Consider the following 20,776-nt stretch of genomic DNA (forward strand, 5'->3'; position numbering starts at 1 on the left):
AGCAAGTCCAGAATAAGCACTGGGCATTGAATTTTTCAATGCCATGCTGTATCTAAGTTAGTAACACACTACCACCCTTCAATAAGGTGGTGTTCTATCTAGTATCGCTGTCGAGCTCCTACATTATTCACTACCTAAATAAGTCTTCCCTCTTGTAATTGCTGCCTCTTTTAAATGAAAGATACCTAAAGAAATGCAGGTTACTCCAGTTATGGAACTTTCATAGATTCACATGCTTGAATCATTACACTCGTCGTCATGATGGGAGTCCCTGGTACTTAAAATAGTAGTATCTGAAAGAAACAGGTTGGTATTAGATTCCTTACTTTAGAAAATCCCCAGGCGTCAGACTGGATCCGGAAAATTTTGCGTAGCAGTACCCCTGCGCGTCGGTAGGCTTCGTCTGCGGCTCCGCGTCAGTCGTTGGTGCCGGGATAACGTCGTCGGAGTACTTAGACGCCGCCCTCATGCGCTGACGTCAGTTCTTATTTTTTCCGTGCCAGTAAGCGCAGGTCTGGAGAAAGTGGTACCCTTTAGTCATTTTTTGACTAAGCTTTTTCGATCCTTTTTGGATCAGTTTCAAGTCTACGACTCCATCGGTGCCGTTAGGGATGCCCGGGTTCAAGCTCTGTGCCGACTGCAACCGACTGATGTCGGTTACCGACCCCCATCGCCGGTGCCTACATTGCCTGGGCCCGACCACGGTGACAAGTTGTGCCCAGCCTGCCGGGCCTGGACGTCGAAGGCTAGGCGGGAGCGGTCCCGTAAGCGCCTCGAGCTCCGGCAGTTGGCCCTGCGCCGCTCGAAGTCCCGGTCCAGAAGGAGGTCGAGGGACCGGCCGCGGGGCCGGAGTCATCACAGCTCGGCGAGTCGACACCACTCGTCATTCTCCAAGGCCACAGGTAAGAGGCACAAGAAGTTGAAGAGACGACATTGCTCTTCTGACTCCCCCCGATGCTCGCGCGACGCGGCCGGGGGTTCGGGTGACACCGCCCACGCGGCGCCGCCAGAGCCGGAGGCATCGCGGCCTGCTTCATACCCTCCGGTCCCTGGGCAGAACGCGATGCCAGAGGAGATCGAGGCGTTCCTCATGGCCATGAGGTCGCTCACTCCTCAGTCGGGTTCCGCGGCCCCGACTGGGAGCCCAAGCGGGCCGGGTGTTTCGGCCCCGGCGCCGTCGGGTGCTTTGGCCCCGGCGCCGTCGGCAATTTCGGTCCCGACGCCGCAAGGCCCCACTGGATCCGGTTCCGGGTCGCCGCTAGTCGACCTTACGACCCCGCCGGCGTCGACCCCTAGGGTGTCACCACCGGCGCCGTCCCCGCACGACGCTGTCCCTAGAGGAATTATTCGAGGATCTTGGTCCATCCTTTATCCCTGAATTTCAGGACATGGACAACGAGGGTGAATGGGGGGGGGGGATTCTGAGGACCCCCTGGAACGTGAGTGCCAGTCAGTCAGTCAGTCAAATGGTCTTCATTTCAGGACTGGACACAGGAACTAGGGGAAGCCAGTGGCCTGGATACCTCCCCAGACACTGGTTTTGTCTCCCCTCCTACCGTGGCTACGGAGGAAGGGGCTGCTTATAGTGTGGTGCTGATGAGGGCAGCCAAGACCTTGGCTCTTGAGCTCCCTGTTGCAACGGTGAGGTCTAACATCCTCACAGAGGTCCTTAAACCGCAGGTAAGCTCCCCAGAGCCTGTACTGCTGTTTAAGGAGGCTCTCACAGATGTCCTGTTGGGCACCTAGTCCAGGCCCACTACAGGTCCCCCTGTAGATAGGAACGTCGCTAGGCGCCACCGCCCTGCCTCGGGCGACCCTAGTTTCTTATCCACCCACCCCACTCTCGAGAGCCAGGTTATCCAGGCCTCTACTTCCCAATCCGCATTCCCAACTGCGCCACCAGATCGGGAATCCAAGAGGTATGAACAATTCGGCAAGATGTTCTCCTCCCCTAGTTTGGGATTGCGGTCGGTTAACACCGCGTGCCTCTTGAGCCGTTACACCCACTCTCTGTGGGATACGGTAGCAGAAGTGCTGCCTGAGTGCCCGGAGGTGGCCCTGGTGAAACTCGCTCAAGCCCTCGCGGAGGGAAGAGACGCAGCGCGGTATTCAATACAATGTGGACTGGATACCATGGACTCGCTAGAAAGAGCGATTTCCACGTCTGTGGCGGTTCGCCGCCACGCCTGGCTGAGGACCGCCAACTTTTCGGCCGATGTCCAGAACACCCTTATGGACTTGCCATTCGATGGCAGCCACCTCTTCGGTGGCAAGGTAGATAGTGCGCTGGAACGCTCCAAGGACTCCAGGGCTACGGCCAAGTCCTTGGGCCTGTCGGCCCTGCGCCAGCAATCTTCTGCCCAGTGCTCCTTTAGTGGCCACGGAAGAGGCGCCCCCACACGTCCTGCCAGCCACGGGCCGCAGACTACCATTCAGCATGGCGGTGGACGTGGTTACCGTTGCAGCGGTAACGGGACAACGGCGCGGCCAGTCCACATCCACCCCGCAGCATCCGCCTCAAAGCCTTCCTAGTCCAAGCTTTCAGGTCCATTTGACGCCAGTGGGGGGCAGGGTTCGCCATCACCTCCTCCTTTGGCACTCCATCACGTCGGACAGGTGGGTGCTGTAAATCGTCCGAAAGGGCTACTCCCTACCTTTCGAGGCGACTCCTCCAGCCATGCCACCGCGTGTCGGCGGATCACTTGAAACTTCTGCAAGAGGAAGTTGCGGCCCTCTTGGCCAAGGGGGCCATCGAGCGCGTTCCTGGGCCAGAAGTTGGGTGTGTTTGTTACTCCCACTACTTTCTGGTTCCCAAGAAGGGCAAAGGGGGCCTACGCCCTATCTTGGACCTGCGGAACATCAACATCTTCTTCCGGAAGAAGTTCAAGATGCTGACTCTCTCTCAGGTCTTAGCTGCTCTGGACCCGGGAGACTGGATGGTAGCGTTGGACTTGCAGGACGCTTATTTTCACATCCCCGTCCTGCTGGCCCACCGGCGTTACCTGCGGTTCACGCTAGGCCACGGGCACTTTCAGTTTACCGTGCTCCCCTTCGGCCTTACCAGCGCCCCACGGGTGTTAACGAAAGTGATGGCGGTGGTCGCAGCTCAACTGCGCAGGCTAGGGGTTTCAGTCTTCCCCTACCTCGACGACTAGTTGTTGAAGGCGGGCTCGCCCCAGACAGTCGTCAGCCACCTCCAGACTACGGCTGACCTCCTGCACATGCTGGGGTTCTCCATCAATCTGCTGAAGTCGAACCTGTGTCCCTCCCAGAAGCTTCTCTTCATCGGAGCAGTTCTAGACTCTGCGCAGTTCCGGGTTTATCCTCCCGAACAGCGGGTTCAGGATATTCAGGCTCTGATTCCGATCTTTCAGCCGTTATCCCGAGTCTCGGTCAGGTTGACGCTGCGGCTTCTGGGGCTGATGGACTCCTGCATCCTTCTGGTGCATCACACCCGTTTGCGGATGCAGGCTCTGCAGTGGGACCTGAAGTTTCAGTGGGCCCAGCATCAGGGCAACTTGTCCGACCACGTCTTGATCTCGGAGGGCACTGCAAAACAGTTGCAGTGGTGGCTCAACGACCGAGATTGGGTCAGTGGCAGATCCCTCTCCCTACCCCAACCGCAGCACGTAGTTGTGACGAACGCGTCCCTCCAGGGCTGGGGGGCCACATGGGTGAGGCTGAGATCAGAGGACTCTGGTCTCCGGCGGAGTCCCGGCTCCATATCAACCTTCTGGAGCTGCGGGCGATCCGGCTTGCACTAGGCATTCCTCCCCTCTGTCCGGGGGAAGTGTAGTGCAGGTGTTCACGGACAACACCACCGCCATGTGGTACTCCAACAAACAGGGCGGGGTGGGGTTGTAGACCCTATGCCAGGAGGCACTGCGCCTCTGGCAGTGGCTGGAACATCAGGGCGTGACCCTGGTGGTTCAACACCTGGCAGGTTCCCTGAACGCCAGGGCAGACTAACTCAGCCGTCGGTGCATGATGGATCACGAATGGCGTCTGAACTCTGAAGTGGCGCAAGGTCTCTTTCAGCAGTGGGGAGAGCTTTGGTTAGATCTATTCGCCACAGAAGAGAATGCACAATGTCAACAGTGCTGCGCATTGGAATTTCCAAGGTGGCACTCGCTCGGCGACGCTTTTCGTCGCGAGTGGAGTTGCGGTCTGTTGTACACCTTTCCACCTATACCACTTCTGCCCAGAGTGCTGAAGATCAGGCACGACCGGGCCCAAGTCATCCTTGTGGCTCCGGACTGGGCACGAAAATACTGGTATCCTGAGCTACTCAGCATGTCAGTCGATCCCCCGATTCGTCTGCCACTTCATGAGGACCTTCTGTTACAGCAGCAGGAGACGGTTCTCCACCCGAACCTGTCCAGCCTCCACCTCCATGCGTGGAGATTGAGCGGTGACAGTTGAGGCCATTTGACTTGCCTCCTCAAGTCTGTGATGTTGTTCTGGCAGCCAGGCGTCCCTCCACAAAATCGGTATACGCCTGCAGGTGGAACAAATTTGTGGCATGGTGCACAGCAAAGGCTGTGGATCCACTCTCTGCCCTTCTTTCTGAGGTCCTTCTCTTTCTTCTTTCACTTGCCCAGCAGGGCTCTGCCATGGCACTATCAAGGGCTACCTTTCTGCCATTTCCGCCTTCTTAAGGCTACCTGATCAGCCCTCTTTGTTCAAGTCCCCAGTTGTAAATAGGTTCTTGAAGGGCATCACTCATATGTTCCCTCCTGTTCCTTTCGTGATGCCTCAGTGGGACTTGAACCTTGTTCTGACTTATCTGCTGTGCGCTCCCTTCGAGCCACTTGATAACTGTCCTCTTCGTCGTCTTACCCTTAAGACTGTATTCCTGGTTGCCATCACCTCTGCCTGGAGAGTGAGTGAGCTCCAGGTCCTTTCTTCTAAACCTCCTTTCCTTTCTGTCCATCCGGACAAAGTTGTGTGGCGGAAGCGACCCTCTTTCCTGCCCAAGGTGGTCACAGCCTTCCACATCGGGCAGTCCATCACCTTGCCCACCTTCTTTCCGCCTCCGCATCGTTTGAAAGAGGAAGAGAGGTTCCACCGTCTGGACCCAAAACGTGCACTCTCAGTTTATCTTGATCGCACACGCCAGTTCCGGGTGGATGACCAACTCTTTGTTGGTTACATGGGTGCTAAGAAGGGTCGGGCGGTGCACAAACTAACAATCTCTCGGTGTGTCTTCTTGTGCATCAAGATCTGCTACTCTTTGGCGAGGAATGAGCCTCCTGTTGGGCTGAGGGCCCATTCTACTCGGTCCACGGCGGCATCTGTCACGCAGCTACGTGGGCCTCGCTGTACACGTTCACAAGACACTACTGCCTGGACAGCCAAGTCCGGAGATATTGCTTTTTCGGCCGTTACGTTCTCCAGGACTTTCTGGTGTGATCATTGGTTCGCATACCCACCACCGGGGTTGGTATTGCTGGGGTATCTATTCTAAGGTAAGGAATCTAATACTAACCTGTTTTTTTCAGATGCACAAGTTACTTACCTTTGGTAACGATATATCTGTAAGAAACAGAAGTTAATATTAGACTCTTTACCGCCCCACCCATCCTCCCCGTTCTGCGAACCGATATCTAGGGTTAAGGTCATTCCCTTTCAGGGCGATAGTTTTATGGCACCAGTGTTGGTTTTTATCATGACTCTGTGTTTTCTGGCGCGGAAAAGCTGTGTATAAGAACTGACGTCAGCGCGCGAGGGTGGCATCTAAGTACTCAGACGTCCGCCCGGCGCCAACGATACAGACGCGGAGCCGCAGACAGCGCCTACCGACGCGCAGGGGTACGGCTACGCAAATAATTTGGGATCCAGTCTGACGCCTGGGGATATTCTAAGGTAAGGAATCTAATACTAAGTTCTGTTTCTTACAGATATATATCGTTACCGAAGGTAAGTAACTTGTGCAATGGACTTAGTAGAAGTAATAGTACACTAATAGGTATAGACTAGAAAGGCTTAGGCCTCTTAGTTTATTAACCTATCATGGTCATTATTAAAGAAGAACCAAAGTTTTGCCCCTACCAATCGGCATCAGTCACCCTCTGGAACTCTCCAGAGAGAAGGTCAGCACCTCAGATTTTCTACTGCACGTTGTGCTAATGGAGTCTCCTCTGAGCTCTGCTCAGCTTTCTCTTCTAAAGGACATTTTCTGGCTTTCCTGTCAGGGAAGTACTATAATTTGATTATATTGATATTAATAGAGTGGATATATATATAGATGTGTTGGTGGGTTGCTAAATCTGACTGGACTCTAGCTGATAAGGCTAAGGAGGCTCTCTTTAGAAAATGTGACACTTGTTTGAAGAAAAGGCTATAGAGGACCCTCATAAAGACTGCATTAATTGTTTGTACCCATCTCATAAGGCTGCAGACTGCAAGATTTGTTGTACATTTTTTAACAAAACCCTGAGAGCTCAAGAAGGACGTCTTTTAATCTGGCTTCAAAAATTAAAAACTAGGTCCGACCCTGTATCAGACTGAGTGAGCAGTCAACCTCCTCAAAAATTTTTTAAATCTCTTCAGAAAGAATCAGGGACCCTTCGCAGTCAGAGCCTCTCAAAAAATGCACCAAGAAGTCCTCTCAAATCTTCCTCTGAGCGCAGTAAAGCCTCTCACAAAAAAGAGCAGCTACCTAAAACTTTCTGAGCCACATACACCTTCAACATAACTTTAGTTAACATTCAAAAGACCCTCTTCTGACAATCCATCAGCGAGTTCTCAGGTGAGGAAGTGTGTTTCTGCCATATCGTCGACGAGAGGCTGCACTGCAGGCACGTCGACGACTTGTTCTATGGCTTTCATCGTCGACAACAACCTTAACCTCGTCGACATAGGGTCTGTAGGAGAGTCGGGTCTGCAATCCTACGGTCACCCCAGATTTTTGCTTTTTGCTTCACTGGTTTACGACTTTCCCTGGCTGTGGGCCTGCTAATCAGACCCACAGCCTAGCTGTTCTCTCTCTAAATTGACAACCATGTACCTTGGGTGCATTTACCAATTGGTACTGGGCCACCTTATCAGTCCCTCTACAGTATACCTTAGGTATACAGGGCATAGGTGTACCCAGGGCCTACCAGGGGCTGAAGCAGGTATTATGCCACCCCTGGCTGGCCATCTGAACAGACACAACTGGCTGCACGACAGCTGGGGCAAGGTGGTGTAATCACCTTTGCTGTAGATATAGTATACCTATATCTAACCCTAAAATGGACACATATATTCCTATCAGTCACTCCTATGGCAGGCCTTATCGATCCTGAAGGCAGAGTGCTTGGAATTATGTGAGATGGTGCTCTGGCATGAGCTGAGCCCGTCTGTAGCTTGCGGAACCAAGTCCTAATAACTGTTCAATGATAACGCTATACCATATACTCTTAAGTGCATTATAATCCTCGCGGTTAAATGCTAACTTTGGTATAACATTATCAAAACATGTCGAGTAAGGTGTCATACGAATTGGAATGCTACTCCCTCGCCAATTCTGGCGACGGGGGTAGCATTCCACCCTTCTAGAGGGACACAACATGTATGTAACTGTGAACCCCGGTTAAAGTTAACTCGAGCCTTGGCATCACAAAATGGATGCCACCACCACAGACACAAGTCTGACCACCTGCTGCTGGGAGTCCTTCCAGCGAGGGAGGCTTGGACAAAGGGTTTCCTGCCTTGGGAGGTGCTAGCACCACCCCAGACTGGATTTTGTATATTGAGGTAGGGAGGGCTGAAAGGAATGAGACATGCCTGGGGTACACAAGGTGTCCCTGTGCATACCCCGGTTCAAACCAGTTGCTGGGGCACTCCAGCCCCAGCTCTGGCGCGAAACCAGACAAAGGATAGGGGGTGTAGCCACCCCCCTTCCTGGTCCCACCCAGGGGAGGGACCTAGTCAGTAGTGCAGCCCCCTTTAGGAGAATAAAGGTAGGAACTGGTCCCATTCCAAATTAGATTAATCCTGAACTGAAACTCTACAAGAAGAAACTCTGGACTTCGACTTTCTACACAGAAGACTGAAGAAATCTCCCTTGTGGACAAGGAGTCCCCTGCACAAGCAGGCACCATCAAGCGTCCAGCGGCTTCACTTTGTCGTCTTCCCTCGAGGATCCAGACTTCAGAGCCCGACGAGACCCGGACTTCCAGACCTCTCCGACCTCTACCTACATCTGCAGCACAGCTGAGATCCGTGGGTGCAACGAGACACGTGGGACCGGCCATCTTGAACGAACCTGCACTTCACTTTCAGCACGACTCCCGAGGTAAACTCGACCAAGTTCTTTGGGGACTGAGAAGCCCTAGCCCCGAGCAGCTCCTGCACCGAAGACCAACCCTCCAGCATCCACGAGATCTGCGTGGGGCCCTTCTGCTTGTTTGCTGCTTGACGCGTTGTCTGGTCACTTGCCGGCTGGCTAGTGGCCTCCTAGACGACGAACTTTGAAACTTCCACTGCTGGTCTGGTTGCTCCAGACTGGCCCTTGCTCCCTTCAAAAAGAGGAGCACCCTGGACCCTCCTGGTCCACTCCAGACGCCGTTTCCACTCACCGCGTGGTTTGCCTTTGCCAAAGCCTGTTGACGCCGATTCCGGATTCAACACCGCCGACAGCGAGAGCCTGCGTGGGACAGCTCGTGCCTCTATCCTGGTCGTCGAAGACCCCTCCTGGTCCACGTGGTTGCAGAGACAAGCGTCCACTCTTCACCTGATCGCGACGACAGCACCTGGTTCCTTCCTGGTTCCACACCGGTCACTGGCTAGTGACTTTGAACACTGTCCCCTCTGCTTTCAGGTCCTCTTCTTCACCGATCCACCCTTGGATCGCACCGGACATCTTCCTCCTGGTCGCCTGCAGCATCCTTTCCTCCAGGCTCCATAGACTTCAATGCGAGAACCCGACACACTTTGACACCTATGCACCCGCAGCCCGTGGGTGAGGTAACGAGAGCATTTCGGTGCTCAAGGGTAGTTTAACTGTCCTAGTGTCCAGTTCCACAGTCGTTTTAGTCCTACCTAGTCAGGATTATCCGTACTCACCTTTTACTAGAACTGTACTGTCCATAGACGACGTTACGCATCTCGCGTGTGAGTTCACACTCTGCACACGCGTCCCGTGGGCCTCCTATTACTTACCTAAGGTGAAGATAGTGTAGTCCTAGCGAACCTCCAGCCTCTGGACAGCTCCATTCTTTCTATCGACTTTCACATTCCACTTACTTAGTATATGGATTGTCATGCCCCTAGGGCACCATTGTAATTTTGTGCAACTTATCGTATTTTTCCTAAGAGATTGTCATGTGCTTAGCCCTCTGACCTCATAAAGAATTCAGAGGTGTTTGTTATTAATAAATATATTGTTTATTTTCATAAAAACCTGTGTGGTGTCCTTTCATCTGGTATTCAAGGGGTTATATTGTGGTAAAACAGCTGGCTACACATGCCAAAAGAGTTTAGCCTAAGACTGCTTTGTCCATGCTACCACTAGGATAGCTGGTCTATAAGGTTGACTTACAACCAATCACCATAAGGGTTGTTTGGACTGATACAAGGTGGTCACTAGAACTAGTGAACATCATATATCAGGCCAACTGCTCACAGGGTCCAATTTCGTCGACCATTCTTTTAACAACTAAGGAGAAAGGCCCTTAGTCGACGAAGCACTCGTCGGGGATGAAGTTAATGTCAACACCATAGTCGTCTAGTAAAGTACTGTCTGCAGAGACGTCGACGAGACTACAGCGGTCGACAATGAAGTCCTCCTCGTCAAGCATGTCACCGTAGACTAGATCATCGAAGAAGCGGTCGACGAAGGAGCAATCACCAGCGACGACGAGATCTCTACCATCGACGAAACCGCAACTGTCTACAAAACCGCAACAGTCAACGAAGTCACCGTCGACTGAGGTGAAAATGTTGGAAGGAAAGACAGTCGACGCACTCATCCTCAACAATTGTGTCAATGAAGATAATTTCACCGGATAAAACACTGGAAGTGGAGATTACACCAGTGCACACCTCGCCCAGTAGAATTACACCTTCATTACCAACTCATCTACTGGAAGGGGAAGGTGAGGATTCCGAACAACATAGTGGCCCCTTTGGTGATGCTTATAGCCCATCGGAGTTGCACATTGTCGGCCATTTGAAAGGGTTGATCATACTCCTGTTGATCATCCTTATTTCATGCAACCTGCACAAGTACACCAGCAGTCTCATGAGGAAATGGTTACGATGCCCTCCGCATTCTCATCTGCAATTCATGCTACAAGACTACCAGCAGCACTTTCCACCGTCGGAGCCAGCTATAAGGGCTCCGTCATCTCAGGTGATATCAACTGTACAACTAAATACTCCTGCAGTATTCTCTGTCCCGAATACTTCACAAGGTGTTACTCTTCAGGAACCGTTGTCTTGAGATGAAGAGGAGGAATTGCATGATATGGCCTCGGAATGGGACTATTACAGAATATCATCACCTGCCTCACAGATAGACATTAGGGGAGTTCACAATTTTTTGGAGCGTGCATCGAAAATATTTGCTATGCCTATGCCTTCCAAACAAGCTGACTGCTTTTTATACGATTTTAAAGAGCCATTTCATAAGTCAGTCAGAGCTATTCCCACAATAGATTAGATCTGGGATAAAGGTATAGGGATCATGAAAAACCCAGCCTCTGTGCCAGCGGTACTGCCACGTCTTGATAAAAAGTATAAAACCACAGAAGACGCCCCGGCGTGCCTCACAGAGACACCCAAAACCATACTCTGCGGTAATGCAGGTTACCCAACGACGCTCCAAAAATCCTGCGCCGCTTATATCTGCACCTCCAGACAGAGATCTGGGCAGACATCTGGATTCCATTGGCAAAAGGTTCTCAGCAATGTCTGCAGTAACAGTTAAAACTGCAAATTCCCTGGCGATTCTAGGGCTCTACGATCGCCAAACGTGGTCTGACATTGCCTCATACATCGACAAACTGCCATAAGATGTGAAAGGAGAAGCGAAAAAGATTCCACATCAAGGTGAGAGGGCATCCAAAGAGATATTAGATTCAGCTATGGCTGTCGCTGTGACGGGGTTTAAGCAACTGGCTGGAGCTGTAGTTTTGCACAGATAGGGATAGCTCAAAGCCAACTCATTCCGTTCAGAGGTTCACAATAAGCTACTGGATCTTACATATGATGGGGAAGCTCTTGTTTGTAGTCATGTAGAGGAGGCCCTCAAAACCATCAAGGCAGACACTGACACTGCCAGGTCATTGAGGACGCTGCAGTTCAGGAAAGTTCCTTTTTGAGGATCATGGGGAAGAGGACAGCCGTCCTACAGAGGGGGGTATCAGCAATACCGTTACCCAGCATATTCTTCGACATCTCAATCATACCAACCTCAATACCAACAGAGACACCCACCTCAGTCATCCTACATCAGAGCAAACGGAGGAAAAATGCCACGAGGTAGCAAGCATACTAGCCGTCGACAATGATATACCAAGGCTCCGGCTTCATCCCTTCCTTCCTCACATTCATGTCGAACTCACCCCACCCACCTAGAAGGCAATATCTCCCATTAACTCCACCAATGACAGTCCATTACCACGGACCAATGGGTCCTTCGCCTAATACAATTCGGGGACACACAAATTTACCGGAAAACATATACAAGAGAAGTCTCCCACATGACCTATAATACTTTAACTAAGGCTTTGCACAGCTCTTATGGGCAACCCTTCCTGTACAAGTCAGAACGTGCTACAAAACTTCATTTAATTTTATTCAAAATATACTTTATCTTTAAATGTAAAGAATGTAACTTCATTGTTTATAAAACATGAAATATTTTTGGGTAGTTAAAGAATACTTTTTTGTAGAAAAAAATATTACATATATTAAGACATGACAAACATGGAAGCAATACTTCTGTGTTGTAAAATACTGTACTTGCAAATAGGCTTCCGACAAAATGGTAATGACTTTTCATATCCCCATCAAAAGGAAGAAAAACCTTCTTGTCATACCACACATCATTCCATCTCATTCTCACCAGAACCAGGCCTACATAAACCTATTCAAAACCACATCAACTTCCCGGCCTAAATTAACGTGCTAGTGGTACACATGGTAGGAATCCTTGTCAGCTATCCATGGTGTTGCCGCCAGCTGGGAATAAATCAAGCCAACGTACGTTTCGGTGGATTTAATAGATTTGTGTCCACCTTCCTCTGGGCCGTATGATTTTTAATCTTATTCAGTGGCAGAGGTGCAATGGGTAATCCACAAATGGAAGGGTTTTCTATTATTGAAAATGCCCAGAGAAATAATTTTGATCAAACTAAGTTAAAAAACACGAAGGATCCCGTGCCTGCTACTCCACCTATGTAGACCAAATGTACACCTACTGTGATTAACCTGATCTCTGCAGGGGTAATTCCCCCATGGTGCGGGGGGGGGGGGGGTGAGCACGGCGCTGTGGTGCTCTTGACGAGACCAGCTCGTCATGAGTCACGGTGGAGCTGTGCTCATGACGAGCTGGTTTTGGTATGCTCTCACAGTATCTATACGAGTCGAGCTTTAGGCTGGGCCAGGAGTGCTGGTAATATCTAAGCGCATGATATTCTATTTAGAGTGAGATTTACAATCCAGTTGCCTATGCCAGATTAAACGCGAATAATGCTAATCTTTAGAAAGGGGACAGTTGCCTTATATATAGCACCGTCTTATTTCTTCTGCTGGTTTTAATCACGGTCCCTGTATATAATTTGCATTTCCAGCTGAGGTTCAGCAGGTGGGGAATTAATCGTGCGTGGGCGTCGCAGAGCTGTTATGACGAGACCAGCTCGTCATGAGCAAAGCTCCACCATGACTCATGATGAGCTGGTCTCGTCACGAGCACCGAACGTGTTAAATGAAGGAAAAAGTGAGAAATGGTCCGCAAGGGGGAATCCCTAAGAGTAAAGATGGGACACCTTCACCATACCCACAAAGTGCAAAAAGGTAGATGGAAAAGTGAAAAAGGTGAAATCTATACTGCATGAGTAGTGTTAACTATGCACTACTTGTTATGGCCTAAGTTAGTTTCGTGCCCATATATACATTATGTGGCCAATTCTTAGTCTAACCCGATTTAGTTGGTCAGGATTTTCTGCTTTCCATCAGTGGTTGTCAGGGGGTATTATCCTTACGCTGCTACTACGTTCTGCAATGCTAATTTGTTTTTGGGGGGGTGCGGTTGTTTATCCCCGTCTAGATGCTGTAATACGAGAAAAAAGTGTTACAACATGTTAACCTGTGCTATCTTTTTGGACTTTTTTCAAAAGTTCGGTCAGACCTTCTCATAGGGATTTACCTGTGAGGCTCAGCCGCAGTGCTTTAATAAATAGATTTGTTTTGGTATGCTCTCACAGTACGGCAAAAATTATCTATAAGAGTCCAGCTTTAGGCTGGGCCAGGAGTGCTGGTAATATCTGTAATCCCATGATATTCTATTTAGAGTGAGCTTTACAATGCAGTTGCCTATGCCAGATTAAACGCGAATAATGCTAATCTTTAGAAAGGGGACAGTTGCCTTATATATAGCACTGTCGTATTTCTTCTGCTGGTTTTAATCACGGTCCCTGTATATAATTTGCATTTCCAGCTGAGGTTCACTTGGCATGTCGGTGCCACATGATCCCTCTATTAGAAAAAGTTAATGGAATTACTGATCTGACTTTAAATATTGCGCTCAGCTTGAGAACAACTTTGCACCTCAAATTTTGAGACTACCCTTTACCTCTTTTATACTTTTACTAGTGATATGCCTGTACTCTAGACAGATTTTCGTATATCTGTTTTACAATCTTATACTGTCTTACTTGATGGTTTCCCCTGTGCCGCTGTGCAAAAGTAAAGTAAAGTCCACATTTGTAAAGCGCACAATCACCCGTAAGGGTCTCTAGGCGCTGGGGGCCGTCGGGAAGATTAAGCGAGCTATTGCCCAGAGTCACATGGTGCTGGGCTGACCTGCCGCCGGAGCCGGGGATCGAACCGTGGTCCCCAGATTCCAGCGTCAGTCGCCCTGGCCGCGGCGCCACACCTGGGAACGAAGAATGCCCAGCTCGATTTGTGGGCATAAAGTAACCCATCTGTAATTCCTCGCAATGCATGCGCCAAAGTCCCCCCTCTCTTACTCACTCTATCTCTAGACACGTAAACCGTCAAGGATACCGGTGTGCGTACGTACTTGCACTGGCCGTCAGGTCCCCGTATCCTGTACTTCTCAGTCCTGCTCACCCAGAGAGGCTGGACGCTGAATGAAAAGAGTTTAAATACACTTTCCGTCTCCATAAGAGTCACGATAACCTAGAGTGCGTCTCTATGGTCAGTCACGTGATCTTTACCCCGTCACGGAATACTGAGCTTTGCTCCGCTGGTGTTGGTCTACTCAATTGTATGTTTGCTCATTTGCCATCACGGTGCTATGGTGTGTATTTTAGTTTCAGCGAGAGGTAAATTCTTTTGCTTTAACATGGTGGGTTCACTCAGCCATAAATTATTTTGTATGTTGAAAAATATTGATTCCTACTTCTCTGTTGATATCTTAGAGAGCGTTCTTTGTCGTCCAAGTTCCGCATGTGAGAATACCCATCCTCTGTTCGGTTAAAAATCTAGGCACCTTCAAAATGTGGCTTCTCATCAATTATTTTAAAGGTTGCCAGTAGTTATTAATGCACTATATGCAAAACAGGGTTGAGAAGCGTATATGTGTGTGCGAAGCATAAACAAGCAAGGCGGCACGAAAACTCGCCGCTTTCCATAGAAGCTCGGGTCTTATGGGAAAGGGCAATAGGTCACAGAATCTGCTTACGAGCAGAGCATGCCCCGGGAAGTGAGAACATGATTGCGGACACACTACGCAGGCTGAAAACCTCATGCCACGAATGGGAGATTCACTACCAAACGCTGCAGGACATATTTCGGATCTGGGGCACACCAAACTTGAACCTGTTTGCAAATTCCCAGAACCGCAAATGCATGTACTATGCAAGTTGCCATCCCCAACATGGGTTATTGGGGAAATGCCTTTTCGATTGCATGGTACGACATCTTTGCCCACGCCTTTCCTCCCATTCCTCTTCTCCCAAGAGTTCTGAGGAAGATAAGGACCGAACCATACTCATCGCTCCGACGTGGCCATGTTCGCACTAGTACACAGAACTGCTTCTTCTATCGCAGCTTCCACAACTTTGACTTCCAGTATTTCCCAATCTTCTGACCATGACCAAGGGCCAGATTTTAGACCCAGATCTCACGAACTTGCATTTGTCGGCATGGTTCCTGAATACAATTAGTTCCAATACCTGAACATTTCTAGTGAGTGTAGAGATGTGCTAGCCAAGGAGCAGGCGGAGAGTACCAACAAGACATACCACCTCAAATGGAAGCGTTTCTGCATCTGGTGTCAAGAGGGGAATACACCGACTGTCATCCTCTCTTTAGCAAGTCTTACCTTACCTCTTATAGCTAGCAAAATCGGGCTTGGTGCATAGGTCAGTAAAGGTTCATTTAGCAGCCATTTCCTGATATAAAAGAGCACCTTCCTCTCCACCTCTGTGGTTCTCTAGAGTAATAGGAGAATTCCTCAAAGGACTGTTTCAGATGTTTCCTCCTGTAAGACCTCCACCTCGGCAGTTGAACACTGTTCTCTAGCAATTAATTAAACCCCCTTTCGAACCCATTCACATAGCGGATATAAAGTTCCTATCCGATAGACTACTAGCCGTAGATTCCTTCCCGTAGAATTATCCCCAGGCATGAGACTGGATCCGGAAACTTTTTGCCACAGCATCCCTGTACGCCGGTGGGACGGCATCACGCGACTCCGTCCCAGCGTCGTCCGCGTAAGAGACGTCCGCGAGGTCACATAAGTCCCACCCCAGCGCGCCTACGTCAGTTTTTTCCTTTTCCGCGTGCAACGCAGATCCAGTCTCTGTTCGGTCCTCTTTTTCTTTCATAGTTGTGTTCTATTTTGGTGGAACAGTGTGTGAATGCCTTTGGGCTTCAAAACTTGCACGTCGTGTGGGCATCTTATGTTGGCGATGGACCCTCACCTCATTTGCATGTGGTGTTTAGGGGAGGATTACGGAACCAATGACTGCGAGGCATGCCAACCGCTAAAGCCGAAGTCTCGGCAGGAGTGCCGGATGCAACTGCTCTCTGTGCGTGTTTCAATGTCGTCTTCATCCCCTCGTGTAGCTTCAGCGTACACTTTCAGAAGTGGTCATCATCGGCGTCCTTATCCCTCTCTGATTTTGTGAAAGTGGCGTTCCCCGGTGGATAAGTGTCGCAGCTTGTCCCCAGGGGCTGGTGTTCGGCCTGCCGGGGGCATGGAATCTCCGCGGGTGATGCGGCCCGCGTGTCGCCCTCCTATCCACCATTTCCCGGTGAAAGGGCGTTGAGAGTCCAGATGGAGACATACGCTTTTCAGGCCTCGCTGGCGTCTCCTCCTTCCCCTCCTGGGGCGTCAGCGGATCCCTTTCATTGTGCGGGGCCCTCCGCTGCGCCGCCGGCGGCTCCGGTGCTGACTGGCTCTGCTCTAGGCTTGGAGGATGTGGTGCTGTTGGGGTGCAACTCTTCGGGAGTGCCTCCTTCAGACCACAGAGTCCCTGTGGTGACGTGGGAGGTCGCCGGGGCTTGGGTCACATCCCTAAGCCCCGCTCGGCCCTCTGGACAGGCGGCGTCCACGGCTGAGCTGATGTCACCACGGTGCCGGCACCTGCTGGACCTGACTGAGTCACAAAGGTCAGTGGACCCTCTGCGTCCCACTCTGGATCGAGGCTGGACAGGGACCCCTCGTCCTCCTCCGGGCCTAGCTCGTTGCTCCACAAGGGCGGCTGCCTCGACGGAGGGCGAGCCGGAGGTTGAATCAGCCCTGGCACACCGCATGGGTTGGCGGTCCACCTTCGTCACATTGTGGGCCAAGGCTGGTGGAGGGCTTAGTGTCACTCCCCTGGTCCGTCTCGTTCCTCCACGCAGGCAGACTTCGTTGGAGGTAGTCTGCGCCGTTCCGGCGGTGCTCCTTGGCCGCTCCGTTCTGTGACTTCAAGGAGCCCTGTCCGGCGTCTCCTTAGGCGTCGGATGGTGATGACGTCCGGCCTCGGGTGGCGGACTCTACGGCACCAGAAAGACGCAGAGTCACGGATTTGTCCTCGGACGCTCCTTCTCCGGAGGTTGGGTGTCATCCTCCCCGGAGAGAGGGCGCCGTGTGGTGGCTTTTTCACCGGCGTCATCAAAGGGCGGCTCCCTGCCATTCCCGAGGCCAAGGTGTTCGCCGGAGGAGCCACAAGCCCCCCACTCTTCGGTTCCTTGTACTTTCCAGGCCTGGCCTTTGCCCGCCCGTCTCTGCTTCGGGGATGCCGCCTCAGTTTACAGCCATCGCCCACGGAGTAGGTTCTTTCTCCACCGCGGGGCAGTGTCCACGGCTGTGGGTATTCTGTGCATGGGTGACTCGGTTTCTCATTTCCCGGCGGACCATCTTTTGGAGGTTCTCCACCAGGGCTCTGGTGGGAGGGAGCTATTGCTTCCCTTTGAAGCTTCGCTCCTTTCTTCCCTGTTGGATGCCTGGAGGTGCCCTGCCTCATGGGATCCGGTGCCTCAACACCTTCTGCACTGGCACCTTCCAGCGCCGCGTGGCCCGGCGTATCTTTCCCTCTGCCTCCAGTCCACTTTTGCGGACTGCTTTTCCCTCCCTACCACCACTGTTGTCTCCACCGTCCCGAGAATCCAACTGGTTGGAAGCTTGGGGGAGCAACATGTTTGCCTCGACTAGCGCTGCCCTACGGGCTCTTAACGCCTTACGTGTGCTAGCTAGGGCCTCCTCTTGTTTGTGGGACTTGGCAGAGACCTTGGGATCTGCCACTTCACAGGAGACTGTTCAGGTGGACTTACGGCATCATGCCCTGGATGGCTAGGAGCTTGCGGCGTTTATTCTCCGCTCTGCTCTGGACATCTCGGAGGAGCTGGGCCGAGCCATGGCCTCCTCAGTTGCCTTCCGCCGCCATGCTTGGCTTCGGGACGGCGTGTTCCCCGAAAATGTTCGGCAGCGGCTGATTGATCTTCCGTTCGATGGCACCCTGTTATTCCATGCCCAGGCAGACTCCGCCGTCCAGAGGTTCTTGGCAGGGCTCCTTACCCCCTCCTCACCCCCACCCTCCTCCTTCTCGGTGACTGCTGAGTTGATCTGGTTCTGGAACTTCTTCTGGGCTGGTTGCCCTTGCTGTGGGGTAGTGGTAGCGGTTTTATAGCTTGCGCTCTGCTAGGGAGTTATGGCCGCCTTCGAGCCCCTGCTCCCCTTGGTGTTATGTATGTTGCGGATGCTCTTTAGGCAGTGTGGTAGTGGCGTGTCCGGGCGCTCCCTCGCCTTCCTGCTCCTGTCTTGGAGGCTGGGACGGTTTTGTGTTTCTTCCTTTGTCAGGCATCGGCTGCCCGGTCTTCCTGGGCTCTGGGCTGTTCTTCCTGCCTCTGACAGTTATTACTGCTGGCGTGACTCTGTCTGGCTGTTGCTTCCCGTTTATGGTGGGCTAGCCTTCTTTTCCTTGGGCCCTCTAGGCGGCTGCTTCTTCCTCTTTCTTGCTCTGGCATTGGATGGAAGCTCTGTTGTCTTGTCGGGCGTGGGGTGCTTCGGCCGCCCTGCCCTTGTCCTTGGTTCCTCGGTTTTGAGTGAATGGGCTTCTTTAAATCCTTCTTCCCACATCCCTCTTGGGGTCGGTGGTGCTCTGCTTTTGGGGTTCCCCCTCTCCCCCCCCGAACCCCCTCCTCCCCCTTCCTTGCCTGGGAGGACAGGTTTTTTCGCCCTGTCCATTGGCCTAGTCCCCTGTGGGCTTCCCTGCTATGTCCAGGCTGGTGGGTGTCCCTCCGCAGGCCCTCCTTCCCTGTCGGTATGGCTAGGGTATCTATTCTACGGGAAGGAATCTGCGGCTAGTAGTCTCTATCAGATGTAAGAGTTACTTACCTCCAGTAACAATGTATCTGGTAGAGACGATTCTAGCCGCAGATTCCTTCACGACCCGCCCTTCCTCGCCGTTCTGTGAGGACCCTTGGCCTGCCCTTCTGCACTCGCCTCCCGGTGGATGGCTTGAGTGTGTGTGTGTGTGTTCTTTCACTCTTGGACGAGCCGTTATCTTGCATTTGTTCCTTCCTCTTGGCACGGTTGAGGGTGGATCTATAGGTACCTTGGGCTCCTATGCTCTGGCTGCTCCAGGATTGGGGCTGGCCTTCTTTTGTCCCTCCCTCTTGTTTCTGAAGGTCCTGGCTCCTCTGCTTCCCTCCGGGCTTGGGTCATTTGGCCGTGCCCTGCCCTGGTTACCTTGGGATGGTGAGGGGGGGAGAGAGGGTAGTCGCACTGTGTGTTGGGGTTGCCTTGAAGGTCTGCTGTTCCCTGTTTGTCTTGGAACTGGTTTCCCTTCATGGGTCTTGGTTGGGGTTATCGTCCCGCTGCCTGTTGTCATGACATTTGGCATATGTTCTTTGTCTTAAGGGGGACTTATGTGACCTCGCTTACGACGACGCAGGGGCAGAGTCGCGTGATGCCGGCACGCAGGGATGCTGTGGCAAAAAGTTTCCGGATCCAGTCTCATGCCTGGGGATAATTCTATCAGAAGGAATCTAAGGCTAGAATAGTCTCTACCAGATACATCGTTACCGGAGGTAAGTAACTCGTACGTCGGGGAAATTGGCTTTACTTCTTGCCTTGACATCTGCCAGAAGGGTCAGTGGAATTCAGGCCTTTGTAATAGAGGAATTTTTCTTGTAATTCAAAATGGATGGAGTTCTGTTCTTCACAAATCCGAAATTCATTCCCAAGGTTCCCTCTGATTTCCACCTCAACGCACAAGTGGTCATAAAGACTTTCTTCCCGAATCCAACGACCTCGGCAGAGAGGGCTCTGCATTCATTGGATGTCACGCGTTGCTTAAAATGTTATCTACATAACACACAACCTTTCCGCGAGACATCTCAATTATTTGTCGCATACAGTGCGCCAGGAAAAGGTTTCCCACTCTCCAAACAGTGTATATCCAGATGGATTGCAAGTGCCATAAAATGGTGTCATCACAAAGCTGGAAGACCTCTGAGCAAGAGTCCAAGCTCATTCCACGAGGGTGGTGTGGACGTCTGCAGCTTTATTTGTGGGATTGTCGCTTCCAGAGATTTGCCGGTCAGCAACGTGGAAGAGTAGACGCTATTTACCTGGCACTACTGCCTGGACTCAGCAATCCTATATGACACAGCAGTGAGTCAAGCAGTACTTCGTCATATGTTCCACTAAGGTGAGCCACCCCTGTCTACTCTCCTACCTCTTCTTCTCTATCATATTTCCACATGTTTAACCTTTTACTATGTTGCAGTCTAAAGGAATTTTTATGAAATGTTACTGTTATGACTCTATATTATTGGATGACTGCAGCAGGTCTTACGAATACATATTCCGGTTAAGCTTTAAAGACTATGGTAAATGTGCTACCAACTGCATGCTATTCTGATTCAAGCATGTGAATCTATGAAAGTTCCAATATTGAAGTTACTTAGCTGTAACTATAGTTCTCCAGTATTGGCAGCTTTCATAGATTCACATGCGACCCACCCTCCTCCCCGGAAAGTGCTGACTTTCTCTATGTAAGGTTCTAGAGGGTGACTGATGCTGATTGGTTGCGGCAAAACTTTGGTTCTTCTTTAATATCGACCATGACAGGTTAATAAACTTGACTTTCTAGTCTATATCAATCAG

General features: G+C 51.3%; 1 protein-coding gene across 11 annotated transcripts in view; it reads left to right on the plus strand.

Moving 5' to 3' along the window:
* NUMA1 (nuclear mitotic apparatus protein 1) overlaps window positions 1–20,776 on the plus strand; it is an 832,005-nt gene that overhangs the window by 798,508 nt on the left and 12,721 nt on the right. The window lies entirely within an intron of this gene.

The sequence above is a fragment of the Lissotriton helveticus genome, chromosome 8, assembly GCF_964261635.1.
Source record: "Lissotriton helveticus chromosome 8, aLisHel1.1, whole genome shotgun sequence".
NCBI classification, from domain to species: Eukaryota; Metazoa; Chordata; class Amphibia; order Caudata; family Salamandridae; genus Lissotriton; species Lissotriton helveticus.